The sequence below is a fragment of the Sarcophilus harrisii genome, chromosome 2 (genome assembly GCF_902635505.1).
Source record: "Sarcophilus harrisii chromosome 2, mSarHar1.11, whole genome shotgun sequence".
Classification (NCBI taxonomy): domain Eukaryota; kingdom Metazoa; phylum Chordata; class Mammalia; order Dasyuromorphia; family Dasyuridae; genus Sarcophilus; species Sarcophilus harrisii.
The window spans coordinates 330,197,530-330,219,839 of NC_045427.1; the positions used below are offsets into that span (position 1 = coordinate 330,197,530).

At 36.6% G+C, this 22,310-nt stretch overlaps 1 protein-coding gene across 3 annotated transcripts in view; it reads right to left on the reverse strand.

Annotated features, from left to right (window-relative positions):
* TXNDC16 (thioredoxin domain containing 16) overlaps nucleotides 1–8,544 on the reverse strand; it is a 123,768-nt gene extending 115,224 nt beyond the window's left edge. For 2 of the 3 annotated variants that reach the window (XM_031952835.1, XM_031952833.1), the window contains exon 1: nucleotides 8,046–8,257. The gene's annotated coding sequence lies outside the window, so the exon portion shown is untranslated. Of the gene's footprint in view, nucleotides 1–8,045; nucleotides 8,258–8,296 lie in introns of those variants that run through there. The other variant, XM_031952834.1, reaches the window with a different exon arrangement.
* Nucleotides 8,545–22,310: the final 13,766 nt, after the last annotated feature.

Genomic DNA, 22,310 nt, shown 5'->3' on the forward strand with positions numbered 1-22,310 from the left:
TGAACTTGTTTGAGTTATGGAGTTCCTAAGCAATGAAATCGGCTTGCTGAGACTTTACAAATTTATGTGTAGTACAGAAATTATTCTAAAGATGAATCTTTATACAAGAAAGAATTTAAACTGAAGAGAAGAAAAACAAGTGAATGCTAAGTGAAATCTCTTAAGTATATTTGAGTCTTGATGAACTTTTATTGCTCATTGTAACTCTTTGATATGAAAAATAACTGCATCCAATCCTAAACTATGATTAGTAAAAGTTCCTGGGAATGTAATTGGTATCATTTTTTGTGGTGTTCTTTTTCTTTTTCTAATATATGATGGTTCTCTGTGAGAGCAGGTTTCTTGGAGAGGTTTCTGGAGGCAGCCTTAGTTTCAATTCAGAGTAATAATCACCCCAAATACAGCTAGATGATTAAAATCCAAACGTTTATTTCTCCAAGAGCTCTTGAAGCTAATCTTTTGCCTCTGCCAGCTTCGGCTTCTCTTCTTCCAAATATCTCCAGACAGCACCAAGGAGAAAGTTGGAATGAATCTGACTCCACCTCCAAGAGTGAGCTCGTGGGCTTCCTCCCAGAGTCTTCCTCTCCGAATCCTGGCAATGTTCTGAACTAACTGAGTGAGCTTCTGTCAGCTTTTTATATATGATCTCTTAAATATGATCCCTTTCTTCTGATTTAGAACATAGGTGGTCATGACCTCCCTGACTTCTCAAGGGCTGAGAACCCCAAAAAGAAGGTGATCACGCCTTCCCTGACTGCTCAAAAAAGAAATGAAAACACCATAAAAGGAAGGTGGTCACGCCCTCCCTGACATCTCAGAAAGGGAGATGAAAACGCCAAAGGAAATAGGAAATCACATCAGATTAGCAGGTTTCTGAAGGGGCTCACTTGAAACAGGTATACATAAATCCATCAATATGGGAGGCATTACACATAATTACATAAGCACATAGCAATATAACACAGGCTAGTAGTAATGTAACAAATAACATGAATCAACATGAGAATTATACATGTCCATAAGTCCTAGAAATAGTCCAAAAGGAGTCCATTGTACATTAGTTCATGTGCCAGGAATTCAATAATTCCTGTAAGCTTTGAAGTACTGCAATAGTCTCATCTACAATTTTTCATCTCAAGGAATCCAATGATTCCTGCTGGTTTCCAAGAACTGAAACAGTTTCATCTTGTGTTAGGAAATCTAATGATTCCTGAAGATTTTCAAGTTCTTTTAACAGTCTCATTGTCAGCCATGCTCTTTCAGTGTCAGATGTTTCTTAAATCTTCTCCTTTGTTTTGAAGTTTTTCTCTTTTTCTGTTTCTCTCTGATGGACAAGGCTAATACAGCTCGTTGGCACCCATCTGTTTCTTTCTCTATCTGTAGGAACACAAGCAAACCCTTGGTCCCAGGAAGTTAACCTATCTAATTCCCTTCTATTTACCACTTTTGGGATTTCTCCTCATCATCTGGCAATTACAATGGAGCTATTTGCACTGGACACTGCTCTGTTGAGTTAAAAGGCCTGTATTCTCCCCAACTGTAATTCCTTAATGCTATCACATTGCTTTTCTGTTGGTTGATCATGTAATCTCTTTGTGCCATGTGATTACTTTTAGGATGATTGATCACATCAGAGGCCTGACCTTCTAAAGATTCTCTGGGTGTAACCTCAGCTGCCATCATGCCCCATTTGTCTTTTGTATGATATCTTGGAGCTGGGCTCCGCCTCTCATTTCTCTGGGTCATTCTACAGTCTGAGGCCCAGTGAAAGCCTCAGTTGCATTTTGGACATGGGGTTTGGGGTTTTCTCTCACCCTGTCTTCTCACTCTATCTCCATATCTACACTGAGCTCTAAGATGTCCAACTTTTCCAGATTGAAAACATTGACGATTTTCTCTATAAGTCCCTTGCCAAGAGGGACCCTGTCTTCCCATGTTCATCATAGTCTAGGCATAATAAGCATTTGTGCCCACTGTGGCACAGCATCTTATGATCTCCTCTAAAGGAGCATCTTTGTCTAGTCTCCATATAATTCTTTTGCAAACCTCATTGGCATTTTCCTTAGCCAGATGTCTGGTCATTATTTCTGTGGCAGCATTATCTCTAATGGTTCTTATTACAGCTGTATGCAAGTGTCCCACAAAATCAGCAAAAGGTTCATTGGGACCTTGCTCTATTTTTGTGAAGGCTTTACATCCATCTTTCTGTTCAGGGAGAGAACTCCAAACTTTTATTGCAGCTTTAGAAAGTTGCTCATACACTGGTATGGGATAATAAATCTGTTCTGAATTCTCTGCATACTGACTTTCACCAGCTAGTTGGTCACAAGCAATTTGTACAATAGCTCCTGTTTGCCTATTGTGTTGAGCTTGAATTCTACATAATTCATGAAACTCTAAAAGTCACAACAAATTTTGCCCAGGTTCTAAACATGTTCTAGCTATGGATTTCCAATCATTCGGGGTTAAGATTTCATAAGACAAATTATCTAGTAACATCTTAACATAAGAGGATGTAGCTCCATAAAGAGTCGGTTAAAAGGAGTATATTTTCTCTTTTTTTGACCTGAAGAGTTAAGCTTTTCAATCACAGGATATGCATTTATAAAATCAGATATATCTTCTTCTTCATTTTTTGCTTTAATTAATGCCTTTTCTAATCTTGTCATATTCTGCTTCACAGGAGATGCTGATTGTGTTTTTGCCTCTTTCCCTCCCCCTTCTTCCTCCACCCATGAAGGGTTAATTGAGGGAGGAGGGTCATGAGATGTGGAATGATCTAATTTCTCCTGCTATGAAGTATCACACTCAAAATTGTACTTAACTCCATTTTTATCTGATTCTTCCTCCTTTTCACCTAGTTTAGTTGGCACCTCCCCTTCTTGCTCTTTCTTCTTTTTCTTCCTTCTAACACTTAGATCATTTCTTACAGCCAGTTGTATTAAATTGTATGTACAAAGTGTATTTTTGGAAATTGAGTTTGGATGAGAATTGTAGTATTCACCTAGTTGCTCTCCTACTAATTTCCACTCATTTGGATCCAATTCTTTTTCTATAGAGAACCAAGGAGATGTGTACTGTACAGTTTTTAAAAGATCAACAATATGCTCCCAGATTATAATTAAACCTTGATTTTTTATAAGCCTGGCAATAGTCTCTAAACATTTTCCTTGAATAGAAATATAAGGCTGTTTTCTAAACATCTGTCCCATCTTAGCTGAAAATCTACTTTAACTCTTTTAACAAAATTTCCTTGTTGTACTCATCCTAATTTCTGGGTTGAGGAGACTTTTCCACTGGATCAGAATTAGAGGCCTTTCCACTAGAATCAGGATTTTGCCCCACGTTCAGACACCAAAACGTAGTCTTTTTCTTTTTCTAATATATAATGGTTTTCTGTGAGAGCAGGTTTCTTGGGGAGGTTTCTGGAGGCAGCCTTAGTTTCAGTTCAGAGTAATAATCACCCCAAATACAGCTAGATGATTAAAATCCAAACGTTTATTTTTCCAAGAGGTCTTGCAGCTAATCTTTTGCCTCTGCCAGCTTCGGCTTCTCTTCTTCCAAATATCTCCAGCCAGCACCAAGGAGAAAGTTGGAATGAATCTGACTCCACCTCCAAGAGTGCGCTTGTGGGTTTCCTCCCAGAGTGCTCTCCTCTCTGTCAATCTTCCAAACTAACTAACCTGAAGCGCTAAGAGCTTCTTTATATAAGATCTCCCAAAGGTTGACTCCTCCTCTGAGGGAGGGATTAAGGGAGGTGTGAATTCACAAAGTTACAAAGTTAACTATGTGAATCTCCCATACTTGTGAACTCCAATGAGTACTTAAATACATTAGTGAGTTAGAGAATTTGATAAATACCATGCTAAATTAGGCAACTGACATCACTTTGTAAGGATTCCTACAATTTTTAGTTTTAGATTCAGGCCTAGTTGTCTCATAAAATATTAAGTTAGTTAATTCACGATTCCAGAAAAATGCCACAAGCTCTCAGAGAGAATATGATCCTGAACTGTTTCAGGTTAAGGTCTGTATCTGGGAAAAAGCCAAAAGGACAACCTTGGCATATTTTACCATAGTGAACTTCCTTTTAAACAGGAATGTTTTCACCTGGTTATTCCTAATTCTGGTTATGGCTTGGAATTGTTACTACAAAGTTGATTGTCAACTGTGAATCTTATCTGAAATCAGAGAACTAAGAATGCTTTATCCTGCTATATAAGTGTTGAATCATCAAGGACTAGTTTGATGCTATTAAAATCATGTACTTTCTTTTTCCTTTTATTGCAAATTCCTATGATATGAGTAAGTGGGTCAGTAAAAAACATTAGCATAATATGTGTAAGATCTTGCTGTTTTTAATCTGAATATATAGTCATTCTATATCCCAAACAACTAAATAAATTAATACCCGAGCTTGTCATCTGCCTGATAAGGTTTACATTCTCATAAGCTTAAAATCCTGAAATAAATTATTCTTTATAAATAATATGAGAAAAATTAGATAAATTTTTTTAAAAGTTTATGGAACAAAGATACATATACAATGTAATATTATCTCACGGATTAAGACTGATGAATACATCTGAGATACTATAATTAAATGCATGTATTTAAGATCAGAGCTGTTTAGCCCAGAATTATAGTCCTTTCTATATCTTAAATAACTTAGAAAATAAGACATCTGACTGTTTTTGATATGTAATTCTGTACAAAATAAGGTCCGTTAGCCCTTTTTGTAGGGGCAAGAAACTGAAAACCAAGTGGATGCATGCCCATCAGTTGGAGAATGACTGAATAAGTTATGATATATGAATATTATGGAATATTATTATTCTATAAAAAATGATCAGAGGGGCAGCTAAATGGTGCAGTGGATAGAGTGCTGATTCTGAAGTCAGGAGGACCTGAATTCAAATCCAACCTCACACTTAATATATTAATATATCTTAGCTGTGTGACCCTGGACAAGTTACTTAACCCTAATTGTGGAAGAAAGGGAGGGAGGGAGGGAGAAAAGGAGGGATTAATGTGATTAATGTGGAAATATGTATAGAAGAATTGCACATGTTTAACATATTGGATTACTTGCTGTCTAGGGGAGGAGGAGAAGGAAGCTCCCTCCAGATAAAAATTTGTAACAAGATTTGCAAGGATGAATGTTTAAAACTATCTTTGCATATATTTTGAAAATAAAAAGCTATTTTTTTTAAATGAAGCTAAAAATTGTCTTTACATGTAATTGGAAAAAAATTAAATGCTATTACTTTTTTTTAAAATCATTCACAGTGTAAATCCAATAATATTCACATATATATTCACACATATATAAGAGGAATATTTTCAACTTTCTCTTGGAAATGTGTCACCACAAAATGTTAGTAATCATCTAAAATAACAGGAATTTTGTAAATTTAAATATTCAAATATTTCCTTTAGCAGAGAATTTTTTAAATAGAACAAAGAACAAGACACAACCTAACATTTCTATCAGGAAAGATAAAAGCCAATTTCCTTTAGTTAGCAAGGTAAAGGAGGTTAATTTAGACTTCCTGTCCAATTCTGACATTCTTTAATTTTGTGACAATGGATAAAACCAGTCAAATTGTTTTAGGAAAATTTGAGAAGAAAAAGATAATTTTCAGGGAACAAAAAGGAAAAACTACAGGAACACAGAATAAAGCAAAGTTATATGATAGGATTCTTGTTCAGGTTAAGAAGTTGGACACAGTCTCTGAAATCCCTTCTAATTCAAGAATCTTCCACAAGTATAAGAACAAAATGTCCCTGACACCTCCAATCTGGACAATTGTAATAGTCTCCTGACTGGTCAACCCTTTCCCATTGTGATTCACTCTCCACAAAGCTGTCAAAGGTTATACTCCTAAAACTTAAGCCTAACTATACTATTCCCTTGCTTCAGAAGCCTTCTGCTTTCTTTAGAACAAAGAATAGATTCTACTATTTGGCATTTAAAATCCTTTATAACCTGGCTCCAGACCATCTTTTCATGATTATTTTTCTAGCCTCCCAAATTGTTTTCCCTCATACATAACATTTCATCTCTCACTTCCATGTTTTTGCACAGGCTTTCTCTCATAGCTGGAATGTTATTCTTTACCTCTGGCCTCTTGGAACCTCTAGGTTTCTTCAAGATTCAGCTCAAGTGCTACAATCTGCAAGAGGTCTTGCCTAATTTTTCCAAGTGTTCATCTTCACTCTACCCAAATTACTTTATGTCTTATATTTACTTATTTTTAAATATACTGTATCACCTTAGCAGAACCTTGAGGACAGAAATTATCTCATTCTTATATTTGTATTTCCAGTACCTATGGCAGTGCCTGAAATGTGCTCTAATATATCTATATAGATCTGCAGAAAAAGCACAGAATAAAATGGAAATGTTTAATTTTGCATTTAATTCACAATCTATACAGAAACCTACATATTTCTTGATGGCAAACCATCAATAAATGAGTAAAATATTATACACAATGTATCTGTATAGTGATGATGCAATTTTGTGTAGACATTTTATAAAACCTGAATTCCATTTCTACCTCTGAAAAAAGTGTGACCATGGAGAAATAACAACATTTCTGTGCCTCAGGTAACAACTATATGACTATATTACAAATCGTTGCTACTCTGAATGAATAGATGGAATGTCAACTTTCTAATAAAACCACAAGGAAAGATAGATAATAGATGATACAAAAATAGCAATGAAATATATTTTTAACAATGAAAACATAATGTTCTTGGAAGGGGTAAAAAAATGAATTTCATATTGTTGTCTCTTTTTGCTACATGCCTCATCATGCATGAGTAATATAGGTAAAAGTTGAATAGGCAAAATGAGTGATTTGGGTTGCACATTAGATTTTTGAAAATCAAAATTTGGTAGAAACCTTCATCTTTCATATCTTAATTTTTAAGTAACAATTTACACATGGAAAAATCGTGTAAAACTACTCTTTAAAAAATCAAGAAATCAAGGAGAGTTTCTTGATTTTTTTGCCCCTCTTTTAGTAAAGGTCTTTAAAAGGGATGGTCATTCATCACAATCAACAAGCATATATACTAAAAACTATGAAAAACAGAGACAAAGACAAAAATGTAATAGTTCCTGACTTCCACAAACTTACACATCTATCAGTGTAAACAAGAGGTACACATATCAAAATATTTCAGTCCCCATTAACTCTCATAAAATCTTGTATCAAAATCAAACTACTAGTGTGCCCTCAATGTCTTCAACAAAGCAGTCACTGATATTCTCATCTTCCCCTCTCTTTTGTCTAAGTGCCTTCTTTTTAACTATTCTTAGGCCATCATGCCAAATCCTCTTTCCAGGTACCACCACTTCTTCAAATCTACATTCAAATTCCACTTCCCTGATTAAATTGTCCTTAAGCACAGAGTCAGCAGTAAAGAGGCTTGAGAGATTCCCAATTTCCTGGTCCTGGAGTCCACTTGACTTCCTTTCCATTCCCCTTTTTTATAGTGGATACCTTGCAAATCAGAGATTGGTGGACTTGTACTTCATCAACCAAGCCTTAACTCTGAAACTTTCCCTAGTTTCCTTCCCAATCCTCACCCCCAGAGCAAACTACCCTGGAAGAGTGAAAGAAATATCTAACTATAAAAGGTAATCTATCCCCTTTATTTGTCAAATGCTACACCACAAGCTAGAGCAGAAGTTCTTAATCTGTGGCCTGTGAACTTTTTTCAAGAAATATTTTGATAACGATTTCGATATAGATTGATTTCCTTTGTCACTCCATGTGTTCTATTTTGTGCATTTAAAAACATTCTGAAAGGGGATCCATGGATTACCTGACTGCCAAAAAGCCCCATGCGCCCCCCCCAAAAAATGGTTTTTTAGGCCTTCCCTCTTTCCACCACCACCTGCAAGTTCAGTGGCTCAACGAATGGAGGGTAAGGATAAAAAACTGGGGGACACGAGTCAGCACAGTCTCCGAATAAATATATAAACAAACAAATAAATAAATAAAAACCTACAAACCACCAAGACTCACCGGCCTGGTATCCCCGGGCACTGTCTGTGGCTCAGGCTATTTACACTCGTGGGAAAGAGGTTGCAATTTCTGAAGAAGCAGAAAGCAGTGGCAATGGAAGCAAACCAGGGTTACAGGATAAATCCTCCAATAAGTAGTGGTTTACGTCAGACAAGTCCGACATCCTTCTTAAGACCAAGGGCCGGAGCCTAAGCCACGCCTACCTGAGAGGACCTCTCCACCCTCAACTAGTAAAAGGAAAAACAACCTACCTCTCCAAGGCTTTGCTCTTTCCTCAAGCTATGTACGCAATTTTCCTGAAGCCAATGGAGACATAAGAAGGCAAGCCTGGAGCAGCCCATAGGTGACAAACGGCGAAGGATTCTTCCCACGAAATGAGCCGCTGGAGCTGACACTAACCTAATTTGCTACATAAGTGGGTGACAGCCACTACCCAATCACGAGCTGTAGTTTTCCTGCGATAGTCCCACAATCCTTCCCACTTCTGCTCGCTGGAGGCGTGCCCATCTGAGCCTATCCTGACCTGCCTAGATTACGGAAAGAACTCTTTAAACGCTCTAGCTCCTCAGCTGATTATTTTTGGTTTGAGTTTTTTTTTGTTTGTTTGTTTGTTTGGTTTTTCGTTTTTGTTTTTGTTTTTTTCTGTAACTGTAGAACTACAGAAGGAAGGAGCCCAAATTCTAATTCCCACCCTCACCCCCGGAAGCCTGAAGCTTCGAAGACTCCGAAGAAGATTAGGGATCCTGACGCTATAATTCCCGAAGGCTGAAGCGGGAGGGGTGTGACAAGGGAATTCTTCTCCTCCTCCTCCTCCCCCACCCCCCGCCAGCCTACACCTCCCCACCCTCACTGTAGAGACTCAAGTTCGGTCTTTTCTTTCCTTCCTTCTTTCATGAGGGCATCTGTCAAGAGTTCCCCAGCCGCTTTTGCAGCTGGCGAGGGGACGACAATGGCTAGCAGTACAGTCGAGGAAAGCAAAAGAACAGCAGTTGCCTCTGTTGTCCCTGGTTCGGTGCATCTTGCGCTGAGCATCCTGCATAAGTTGTTATATGCTTCCCTCTTGACATTTGCCTACCTGCAGCTGTGGCGCCTGTTCTTTTACCCGGAGCGTCGGCTGAGTTATCAGAGCTTCTTCTTCTTCCTCTGCCTTTTGTTGGGCAGCCCTCAGGAACATCCTTTTCTCCGCAGCCTTCTCCCTCAGCGACTCCTTACCCCTTCCCTGGCCGCCCTCCAATCTCCATTTCTTCTCCCGCTGGCTACTCTACTGCTTTCCTTTCTGCCTCCAATTCTCTACACTCTGTCTCCTCAACTTCTACCTGGCAGAGATAAGGAGGAGGGGAGAAGAAAAGGGAGCTGGGACTTGGTGCTGGGAGTCTGGGGGGAAAGGGGAGGGAAGAAAGGAGGATCCCAAAGATAGCCTCCCTGAATATGTGAAAGCAAGAGGTTAAGGACTAGATTGGACATTAACCTGGGTTTTTTCATGAGGAATATACCTTTTTTTTTTTTTTTTAATAGCTTTTTATTTACAAGTTTTGCTGTACAAAAAGAATCGGACTTTGAAATAGTGTACTATTAGCCTATGAAGAAAATCAAAAATGCAGACGGACAAAAATATAGGGATTGGGAATTCTATGTAATGATTGTTCATAGTCATCTCCCAGAGTTCTTTGGCTGGGTGTAGCTGGTTCAGTTCATTACTGTTCTATTGAAACTGATCTGGTTCATCTCACTGCTGGAGATGGCCACGACGATCAGAACTGATCATCATATAGTATTGTTACTGAAGTATATAATGATCTCCTGGTCCTGCTCATTTCACTCAGCATCAGTTCGTGTCTCTCCAGGCCTTTCTGAAATCATCCTACTGGTCATTTCTTACTGAACAATAATAAGGAATATACCTTTTGCCGTGAATATGCTTCCATTCCAAATAAGCAGCTGACACTTGAAAGGATTCCATGTCTTTATAACTTTAATCTGCAAAACAAACCTTTTGTTTAACATCCTCACTCCCTGTAAGAGAACTATAGCACTAAAAAAGTGACTGGAGGAAAAAAGTATTTTTTTTTTAGATCATATTGACACTTTTATTATTTTGTACAGATAAACATTGAAAACCTATTCAATTGTTTATTTCATTTTAGATTTGTCTTTTTTTAAATAACTTTTTATTGCCAGAACCCATGCCAGGATAATTTTTTACATTATCCCTTGCACTCACTTCTGTTCCGATTTTCCCCTCCCTCCCTCCACCCCCTCTCCCAAGCAGTCCTATACATGTTGAATAGGTTACAGTATATCTTAGATACAATATATGTGTGCAGAACCAAATAGTTCTCTTGTTGCTCAGGGAAAATTGGATTCAGAAGGAATAAAACTACTTTTCCCAGGAGGAAAAACAAAAATGCAAGCAGTTTACGTTCATTTCCTAGTGTTTTTCTTTGGGTGTAGCTGCTTCTGTCCATCCTTGATCAATTGAAATTGAGTTAGATCTTCTCTTTGTCGAAGAAATCCACTTCCATCAGAGTACATCCTCATACAGTATCGTTGTTAAGGTATATAATGATCTCCTGGTTCTGCTCATTTCACTCAGCATCAGTTCATGTAAGTCTTGCCAAACCTCACTGTATTCATCCTGCTGGTCATTTCTTACAGAATAATATTCCATAACATTCATATACCACAATTTACCCAACCATTCTCCAATTGATGGGCATCCATTCATTTTCCAGCTTCTAGCCACTACAAACAGGGCTGCCACAAACATTTTGGCACATACTGGTCCCTTTCCCTTCTTTGGTATCTCTTTGGAGTATAAGTCCAGTAGAAACACTGCTGGATCAAAGGGTATGCACAGTTTGATAACTTTTTGGGTATAGTTTCAAATTGCTCTCCAGAATGGATGGATGTGTTCACAATTCCACCAACAATGTATGTGTCTCTGTTTTCCCACATTCCCTCCAACATTCTGTGTTATCTTTCCCTGTCATTCTAGTCAATCTGCAATCAAAACTAATTAATTTACTTCTGTATTACACCAATCAAATAATCAAAAAATATGTTATAGAGCTAGAAAAAATAAAATTCAGGAACAGAAGTAGAGAATTTGATAATTCCTTGTTGTCCATTGCCACTTTTAGACTCTCCTTCTACCACCATCATTCAGTAAGTTCAACACCTTTGAAGTTCATTCAAACTATATTTAACAATCAAGATTCTGGTATCTGTTATTTCTAGAACTCCATTCTCCTTTCTTTTTCAATGAACTCAGTGACTTGCTAAAAGTGTTTCTTTTCTCCCCAACTCCTACCCTCATTCCAGAGGACTTTAACATTTTTACTGATACTCTCTCAAATATCTTAATTTACTCATTTCCCATTACTTACCACAGTACTGGTACATAGTAGGTACTTAATAAATGCTTCTTAATGCCATTTATTAAATGCTTAGTCATGAAAAGCACTGTGATAAGCACAAGGGATGTGAATAGAAAATTAAAACAGACCCTCCTCTCAATAAGTTCACATTCTAATGAAGGAGACAACACTTATACAAGATTTCAGTTGCTAAGCTGAATGGCAAGATCCCATGGTTCCTAAAGTATAGATTCAAAACATAGTAATATCTCTTCTTTGTCATTCAACTCATAAAGTCATGTTACTTTTTGATATTGAAAGATCTAACAATTACAAAGCTGGATTCAAGAATTTTCTTTTCTGAGTCTTCAATAGATATGTCTATAGCAATTGCAGGACCACAGAAGTCCGCAGAATTGGAGTTGCTTTCCAGATTGATGGTTAAAGACACTAGCTTGGAAATATTGCCATTCTCAAAGTTCTTATGTTCAAGGTCCTAGTTCAACTTCATTGAGATCTGAGGAGAGAGATGATGGTCAAGGTGATAGTAATGTCCTGATCTTCTTAACATATGGAAGTCTACTTTCTCTGCCCTCTTTCCTCTAATTTAGGATTCTAATTTCTTCCTATTGATGGCAGTTGGTATTATTGGTATGGTGTTGAGGAAGATGGTGTTCTCTCTCCAAAAATAATTAATTATTCCCCTCTATGATGGCTATGAAGTTAGGATGAAGCAGGTCTGGTGATTTGGTAATTATTGTTATTCCAAAAGCTCTCTTGTATTGAGCCTTGTGCTGTCTCCAATCAGGTTTTGAGATGATCTTGTCATCAAGGTGATGATGATGGTGATGTTTTGACTTGCCTCACTCAGTAGAAATATTTTCCTGTGTGATTTTTTGATGTTTTTCAACTCCATTTTGTCTCTTGGAATCCATTTCGTAACTGACTTGTGACACTAGAATTTTACTGGCTGCTTTACTACTGAAATATTCCATGCCTTGGCTTCTTTGAGTATGTATTTTGATAAGCTACTATTCCTAAATGCAAGGCAGTCTGAGGTTAGAATATTAGAATGGTCCTTACCCTTCATCTAGAGATAAAACCTGCCATTGCATAGAACAAAATGCCTCTCTGCTTACTTATAGACCAGGGGTAGTATCCTATCCTCACTTCAAATCTGAAAGGAAATGCTTCTTTCTCATTTAGCTAAAAAGGAAGAATACTCTATCTCCTTCCTATTAGTCAGGAAATGTCCTAGAGAGGCTCCATAAAAATCCCAATCAAATCTAAAGCTCATAAAGCAGTCATTGACAGTCTTTTAAATGCTTGTCTCCCATTCTCAGATTATCTCCATTCTCTTTACTTCTCAGTCTCTTTAACTGCCACAGTGATACTTGGCTCCGGAACATTGCAACTTTTCTACTAATTCGGTGACTATCATTGTGCTGCTAATAAAGTTTCCTTATAAGGACTCCTGGAGTTATCCCTTCCTGACAGAATTCAACCAAACCAGCAGGCTTTGTAACAAGACAAGCCTGAACCACAGAAACCTCCCTTTAATTCATGAACTGCAGAATAAAGCTGAGGCTAAGTGTCCTAGCAACTATAAGAGTCAGGTCACCAAACTTCGACCTTCAGTGATATGGAATTTCTCACTATATTCCCCATTTTAGTTTATAAACTGTTGCTCCAAATTGGGACTATTTGGTCAGGCAATTGTTCTGCAATTCTGATGAAGATAGATAGCTCTATGTTTTAGGATCTGAACACAAGTATTGACCCCTGCCTTGATGATATGGAACTCCTTTTCTTTTAGATTTATGATTGTATAGCAAGGTTGTGACTAGGACTCCCTGGCAACCTTATTTCCATGGGAAAGACTCCCTGATTTCACCAGAGAGAACAAAGGCCAGAACTTGAAGCATGTGCCTCAGCAACAGGGAACTTCCCTCCATCCTACTCTATGTATTTATAAATTAGGATCAGAACTGGATTTTGGGTTCACTTGCTCCAGTGGCATGAAATTCTTCCCATATTGTAGTCAAGTCAAGGCTCATCACTACTAGCAATACCTAAGCTGCTTCCTGTCTCTCTCACAGGTGCCTACCTACTAGCTTCAGCTACAATGACTGGACTGTCCTGTTTATAGTTAGTGGGTGGGACTGTCTAGCTCTATCTTTAAAGGGGTCATTCTCTAGCTCTTGGATGCAAGGATTAAAAGGGAAGCAGGTCTGGAGCACTAAGCTGTTAATTCTCCTTTCAGTTCATTGCTCCAAAGTGCTCACGTGTTTTCTAAAACTTGCACCAGAGCTCATTTATAAAACAATTTTCAACTTTTTTAGCCTCTTGTTTCAGGAAAGTGCAAAGTAAGTGCTTAATAAATGTTTATTGATTGATCCCACATCACATACCAAGATAAGCTCCAAATAGATAATGAATGATTTTGTTATAAAGAGTGACATTATAAATTAGGAAATTAGAAGATCATGGAATAAATTACCTGTCAGTTCAATGAACAGAAGAATCCATACACAAATAAAACATAGAGAAGTTCATAAGACATAAAATGGATTATTTTGACTACATAAAATAAAAAAGTTTTCCAGAAATAAAACCAAAAAGGCTAAAATTAAAAGAAAAGCAAAAAAGGGGTAGAGAGATAATCTTTACAGCAAATTTCCCTCATAATATGGTCTCATTTCTATTGATATATAGAACTGAGTCAAATTTACAAGAGAGTTATTCCCCAAATGATAAATGATAAGTAGGCAGTTTTCAGAGAAATAAAGTCAAGTTATCAATAGATATAAGAAAAGGGATATAAATCGTTGATAAATAGAGAAATACAAATTGAAAATCTCACATTCTCATCTTACAATGTTCAGATTGGCTAAGATGACAAAAAAGGAAAATGACAAATTCTGGAGGGGCTGTAGAAAAATAGTTACACAAATGCACTACAAATAGTCCAGTAATTCTGGAAAATAATTTGAAAATATGCCCAGAATGTCATTAAACTATGCATACTTTTTCACCTAGTAATTTCCAAATTAATAGGATTTCTACCCCAAAGAAGAAAAGTATACATATATACAAAAATATTTTAGCAAAATTTCTTTTGAAAAAGAAGAAAAATTATTTTATGTTCTCAAAGAATTGGAAATTGAAGGGTTACCTATCAATAAGGAGATATATGAATGTGATAGCATACTATTATTTTGTAAGCAATGATTGAAGAAGGAACCCAGAAACTGACTAAGTCAGAGCAACAATATTATAGGCTTGTTTTTATTCCTGCCCCTCATCTAAGGTGAGGAAAATTGTAGAGAAAATGGTAAACCATACTTAGGCTTCATCTGAGCTGGATCCATGACATATTTCCTTGTGCTGGTATTTAGCCAGAGGTTATATCCTCAATCTCTAAGTGGACATTCCTAGTTGGATTTTCCTAGCGTCCTAATTTTCCTATATTAATCTGAACTGGAAAAAATGATTCACTCTGATTTCTCAATCACTCCTTAGTATTCCACTTTATCATTTATTTTTATTGGAGTAATGATGGGAGAGAGTTGGGCTGTACTGCTTTCTTATATTCTGTTATCTTTTCTAGGCTTCAAATATTTTGCCAGATATAGTTTGGTCCAATTCAATCAACCAATAAATCGAAAATTATTTATTAACTACCTAATATGTTTGAAGACACTATGCTAAGCACTGGGAATACCAAGAAATGTAAGAATAGTTCCTTGACTTCCAGGAACTCACATTTTAATAGGGACAACAACATGTAAATAACTAGGTACATTCAATATTTATATACTGAGTAGGTAAGAAGTTATCTCAGAGAAGAAAGTATTAGAAGCCTTCTCCAGAAGAAGAGATTTGAACTGAAATCTGAAGCAAATCAGGAAAAATAAGAGATAGAAAAAAAAAGAATTTTAGGCATAGGATGGAGGGAGGAGTAATCCATGCAAAGACACAAAGATGTGGAGTATTGAGGATTGAGTAACTAGATCATAAAGTACTCTGGAGAGGAATAAAGTTTAAGAAACATGGAAAGGTATCCAGGGAATAGGCTATGAATAGCTTCAAATATCATGGAATATTATATTTCATTCTGGATATAACAGGGGAATATAATGTTTATGTCAGATTTTTAAGAACATCACTTGGGCAACCAATTGGAAAATAAGCTGTAAGGAAAGACTTGAGGCCTAGAGACCAACTCAGGCTATTCCAATAGTCCATGTAAGAGATGATATGAATCTGAATGAATACAGTAGCTTTATGAGTAGCAAGAAGGGATCAGACAACAGAGATGATGTAAGAATATCAAGATCTGGCAATGAAAGATATGTTGTTTGAATGAGGAAGTAGAGAACTGCACTAAGCCTAGATTGTAGAGGATAGTAGTGCCCAGTAATAGTGCCCAAACTTCAAAAGTTTGAAAGAAGGGAGGATTTAGGAAAAAAGATAATGCCAGTGTATTTGTGTTTGTTTTCAGTGGGTTTGATTTAACAAACATTTATTAAGTACCTGCAAAAGGTGGGTATTGGAAGCATTAGATAAAAGCAACATGATCTCTTAAAATATTCAGTTAAGTAAATAAGACAAAAAGTGTTTTATGAACCTATAAAACTGAATATACAAATACAGAGAGAGCAAGATGATATGGAATGACTGTGGAATATTTTAATTGGAATGTAAAGTATGTAAAAAGGCATAAGATGAAGCCAGGTTTGGAAGATTTGTTTTGTAGGCCATGAGGAACCACTGAACACATTTTTAGTAGAGTAATAACATGATCAGATTTTAGTGCATTCTAGGCATAAAGAATAGCTTATACAAAGTCATGGAGTAAAGAGACAGATATTGTATCTTGAGGGACAGCATGGAAGTCAGATTGACTTGACCATTGAATGTATGAAGGAAAATTATATATAATAAGTCTGGAAATATGGGCAGGAACCAGTTTGTAAAGGACTTCTTAATGCCAAATGGCATTGTATCCAAACCCAAAATTAATAGAGAGTCAGTAGAATTTTTTGAACTTGGGAATGAAATAGTCAGACATATTCTCTACAAATATCTCTTAGGCAGCTTTCAGAGAACACATTGAAGATAAAAAATATTTGAGGCAGGAAGACCAATTAAGAAGTTACTAAAATAATCTAGTTTGTTATACCTGCTAATTGTGGGTGAACACTAAGGCTCTATCTTGGGTCTGCTTCTTTTTTCCAATTATACTATTTCATTTAGTGATTTTCTGAGCTCTTGGGAATTCAATGATCATTTTTGTGAAGATGATTCCCAAATCTACATATCTAGCCCCAACCTCTCATGTGAGCTATAGTCACTTATCATTAACTGTATTTATCTCTATTCTGTGCCATTAACACAAATTCAATATGTCCTAAAGAGAACTAATTATTTTCCACCTCCCCACCTCCACTAATGAACCTCTTTATGATAATTGAGGATAGTACCATTTCCCTAGCCACAAGGCTTGTGACCAGCTGTCATCCTTGTTTCCTCACTTTAATTCACCACATATATTCAATCAAATACTAAATTTTGTCATTTCACAGCATCTTTGATATATATTCTCTTCTCTATATTTGCAGTTACTATCCTAGTTCAGGTCCTCATCACCTTTCTCCTGAACTCTTTCAATACTTTTCTATTTGGTCTCCTAGATTCAAGTGTTTGCCCATATTAATTGATCCTGCAGTCAGTTGCCAAGGTGATTTTTCTATAGCATTGGTCTAACCATGTCACTGCTTTCCCTCCTCCTTCCCTTCTCTCTATTGTTCAATGAGTTCCAGCAGTTCCCTTTTACCTCTAGTATCTGTTTGGCATTAAGAACTTTTAACAGGCTTTCTTATCTTTCCAATCTTCTTATACTTTACAACATTCATGTATTCTTTGATTCAGATACATTGATCTTGTTCCTTAAATACAATATGCTGTCTCTGTGCTAAGGACTGTTTGCTCCCCATGCCCAGAATGCTCTGCTCTCTCACCTCTGAATCTTAGGTTTTCTGAATTCCTCTAAGATTCAATTTAAAGTTTAATTTTTACCTACAACTTTGCCTACTATCAATGCTACTATTGCCTAATTGCAATAATTGCTATTGTCCAAACTGCTATTTCCTTCTTCTATGAGATTACCTCTCATCTACTCTATATTTATCTCAAATGTACTTAGTTATTTATGTTATCTTTTTCATTATCATTGAAGGCAAGGTCTGTTTTTGTCTTTCTTGTTATACCCAACATTTAGCACAGTGAGCATCTGACATATAGTAAACGCTTATTATGTGTTGACTGACTGAATCATGTAAAGAGAGAAAAAAGAATTCAATTCAAGGAATATTGTAGAAGTGAAATCAAGATTTGACAACTTATTAAATATGGTAGGGGAGAATGAATAATATAAGTTGACTGAGTTTGTAAAACTGGTTGCCAAGGAAGATGATGCTAGTCATCAAAAATATGGAAATTAGAAGAATTGATTTAGGGGGAAAAAAGATATAAAGAGTTCTCTTTTGTCAAGACATCCATGGGATATATCCAAATAGGCAGGCATTTCGGTGATGAGTCCAGGACTATATACATACATGTATGTACATATTTTTGTATGTGTATGTATATACAACACACATATGTTATCTGCAAAGAAATAAATGAACCAATAAATTCACTATGCTGAGATGACTGAGAGAGGATCCAGGGCAAAGCATCACAGTTACAAAGATGTGGATAAATATCCAATAACAGTGACCAAGATAGAAGGAAAAGAATTGTTAGAAAAGCAAGAAAGAACCTAGGAGGAAAGGGTAATATCAATGCTACATGCAAAAATGAGCATGCTCATTTTTGAGAGGGGTATTTAAGAGATCATTAATAACTTTATTGAGAACAGTTTCAGTAGAGTGATCAAGTTAGATGTCACTGCCTAAGAACTGAGAAAAAGGAAAGGAGTATTAAGTCTCCTTATTCATATATGTGCACCCCTGAAATTGAATTTTAAAAAGGGAAAGAGATAGGTTTAAGTGAGTTTATTTATTTTTAAGGATGGGGAAGACCTGGGTATATTTGTAGGTAACAGGGAAGGAGCCAATTCAAATAAAGAGGGATTGAAAATTAGATGAAAGAAGGGATAATAATGGAAGCAATATGTCAAAGGAAATAAGGACAAAAATAAGGGTTTAAATTTTAGGATGATCTCTGGCAAAGAGAAAGGGGAACTTTTTGACATGGACTTGTGTAAAGGAGAGAATGGGTATGGTATGAGAGTTAAAAAAAATTGCCAAGGGGATATGTATGTAGTCAGATTTTAGGAGATATGAATAATATGTAACAGGCTTTAGGAATGACTAGCCACCTTTTTTACCTGCTACTTGATTGTCACATTATTTTCATCCTGGTTTCTAAGATAATCAAGGGTTATGTTCTCACATTCCCCCATTAATTACTAAAACTGCAACCCCCCTGTAATTAGTCAATTAACTAGAGCCTTTTCTCAGTTTACTCAAAAATTATTAACTAGGTAAACCTCTTTCCTCACAAGCTCCTTGTTTTGTATTCTCTTGTCTTTTCCTCCATTATCTTCTACATGATAAATGATTATAGTATGATAAATATAGTATATAAATAATTATATACATAAATGTAACAAAAATATAAGAAAGGCAAATGATTGTATGCAATGTAACTATTGGGAAACAAGAAGACTACAGCCAAATCCATCTGGAAATTCAAAATTACTCAGGTAGTTAGTGGCAAAGTCATGAAGTTGATTAGATGTTATAAGTGACTGGTGAGAGCAGTTGTAGTTGAGTGATGAGTTAAATGTTAGAGGCTAAGAAGTAAGTAATATAAAGAGCCTCTCCTCTTCCGCCAAATTGAATTTGGGGTTAAGTGATTTGCCCAAGGTCATACAGCTAACAAATATTAACTGTCTGAAGTCACATTTGAACTCAAAGTCCTTGGACTTCATGACCAGCTCTCTACCTACTGTGCCATCTAGTTGCCCTAAACTGCCAGTCATCTCATAGACTTCAAACAGATAACATAAATAGTAACTCCTCAAGATTCCATTCATTATTAAAGATACAGTAACAGTATCCAAATCGCTCTGGAAGGGGCTATTGAAATTAGGATTACATATGAGCACCGTTTAGGAGTTTTCCTAAAAAAACCAAAGGAGGCTACCTAAACAACTCAGCCATAAAGTGAGAAAAAAGTTCCTTAATAAACCCATGGGAATTAAAGAGTATTGAACCAATGGATAGACAAATAACTGGGAACAAACAAAGTTACTGTCTGTAGGATCAATCATGCTCCTTGTGGACTTTAAGAAAGCAATTGTCAAAACATCTTCACAGTTAAAGGTTCTGATAAAGGCCTCATTTCCAAAATATATAGAGAATTGACTCTAATTTTTATAAGAAATCAAGTCATTCTCCATTTGATAAATGGTCAAAGGATATGAACAGGCAATTTTCAGATGATGAAATTGAAACTATTTCCACTCATATGAATAAGTGCTCCAAATCACTACTGATCAGAGAAATGCAAATTAAAACAACTCTGAGATACCACTACACTTTCAGATTGGCTAAGATGACAGGAAAAAATAATGATTGTTGGAGGGGATGCGGGAAAACTGGGACATTGATGCATTGTTGGTGGAGTTGTGAACGAATCCAACCATTCTGGAGAGCAATCTGGAATTATGCCCAAAAAGTTATCAAACTGTGCATACCCTTTGATCCAGCAGTGTTACTGCTGGGCTTATACCCCAAAGAGATACTAAAGAAGGGAAAGGGACCTGTATGGACCAAAATGTTTGTGGCAGCCCTGTTTGTAGTGGCTAGAAAGTGGAAAATGAATGGATGCTCATCAATTAGAGAATGGTTGGGTAAATTGTAGTATATGAATGTTATGGAATATTATTGTTCTGTAAGAAATGACCAGCAGGATGAATACAGAGAGGCTTGGAGAGACTTACATGAACTGATGCTGAGTGAAATGAGCAGAACCAAGAGATCATTATATACTTCAACAATGATACTGTATGTATTCTGATGGAAGTGAATTTCTTCGACAAAAAGAAGATCTTACTCAGTTTCAATTGATCAATGATGGACAGAAGCAGCTACACCCAAAGAAAGAACGCTGGGAAATGAATGTAAACTGTTTGCATTTTGGTTTTTCTTCCTGGGTTATTTTTACCTTCTGAATCCAATTCTTCCTGTGCAACAAGAGAACTGTTGGGTTCTATACACATATATTGTATCTAGGATATACTGGGACATATTTAACATGTATAGGACTGCTTACCATCTGGGGGAGGAGGTGGAGGGAGGGAGGGAAAAAAATCGGAACAGAAGTGAGTGCAAGGGATAATGTTGTAAAAAATGACCCTGGCATGGGTTCTGTCAATAAAAAGCTATAATTATCTAAAAAAATAAATAAATAAAATAAAATAAAAGTAATTCTCCTTAAAAAAAAAATGCAATTGTCAATTCTGAGGTGACAATTTGCTTTTCACTTTTTCAATTGTGTCACATGGAAAAAGCTGAAAGGGAGTGGGATAGCATGGGGGCAGGATTCTTTATCTTTCCTTCCATCCTTCTATTAGGAATGACATCTTATAGCAGAAACATTGTGGTAAAGTGAAGTCATCTAAAGAGTGAAATTGTCAAGAGAAACTGAGATATTGATGCCTGAAGCTGCAATCCTACTCAGCAAATTGAGAACTAAAACTCTTGGTGGTCCTAGAATATGGGTTCTCGTTTTTCCAAAAATACTATATAGTAACAAACTAGTTCAGGCTGAGCCTGAAATTGGAGATGGTGGAGGCCATGCTTAACCATTTGAGCCACATGCCCTTTCCAGAAACAGGCTCAAAGAGCCTATTGTTGTGACTCAGCCAATAGAGAGATACAGTATCTCACAAAGAACAGTGAGTACATCATGGGAGACACCAGACAAGAAAGGATTTTTGTAGGCATTAAAGGTATACATTTTTTATTAACATGTTCCCTGCTAATGCTGTTTTATTGCTATTATATTATCTCCCAGGTTTATGAGGGAGATATTTTGAAATTTTTCCTACATGCTTTTGCTTTGAAATAATTGTGTTTTGTAGATAGGTGTTCTGTGCAGTAGGTCAGTAGATAAGAGTTTCGAGGCCTGGAGTCAGGAAGACTGGACTTCAGACATTTATTAGTTGAGTGACCCTGGGTAAGTCACTTAATCCTGTTTGCTTCAGTTTCCTCATCTGTAAAATAAAGTTAAAAAGGAAGGAAAACTCTAAATGGGGTCACAGAGTTGACTGAACTAAACAGCAAAATGTCCCCTTTGGCTAACTACAGAAGGGTTGTTCTACACATGGGGAAGAGAAAAGAGGGAGGTGAATTGCTGTGAATTCAGAAGTGTTTGTGTCTCCCAGGGGATCCAGTGTCAGTTAGGGAAAGAGGTCAGGGCTGTGAGGGATAGAAAACCCTATCCAAAAATGACTACTCAGAGACTTCTCGAAGTAAAAAGCAGAAAAGTTGTTTATTTAATAAATTCTCATGAGAATGAGCAATTCCACTGCAAGGAGGGAAAGAGAAAGAGCTCGTGTAGAAGGGTTAAAGAAAGGGATAAGAGATACAGTTTTTATAGGTTTTAGTTACAAAGATTACATCATGAGTTGGAGAACATCAAGAGAGAGGTGTGTCCCCTTTTCCCCCTTAATTGGATGTTATTCCTGCCAAAAACAGCAGATTCCCTAATTCTGGGAGGAACCATACATCAAGCAACTAGTTGTCTAAACATTGATAACTTGAAGGTTAAATACATATATATCTAAAATCTAAGTACATATTTATTGGCTACTACTCAACATACTCACGCA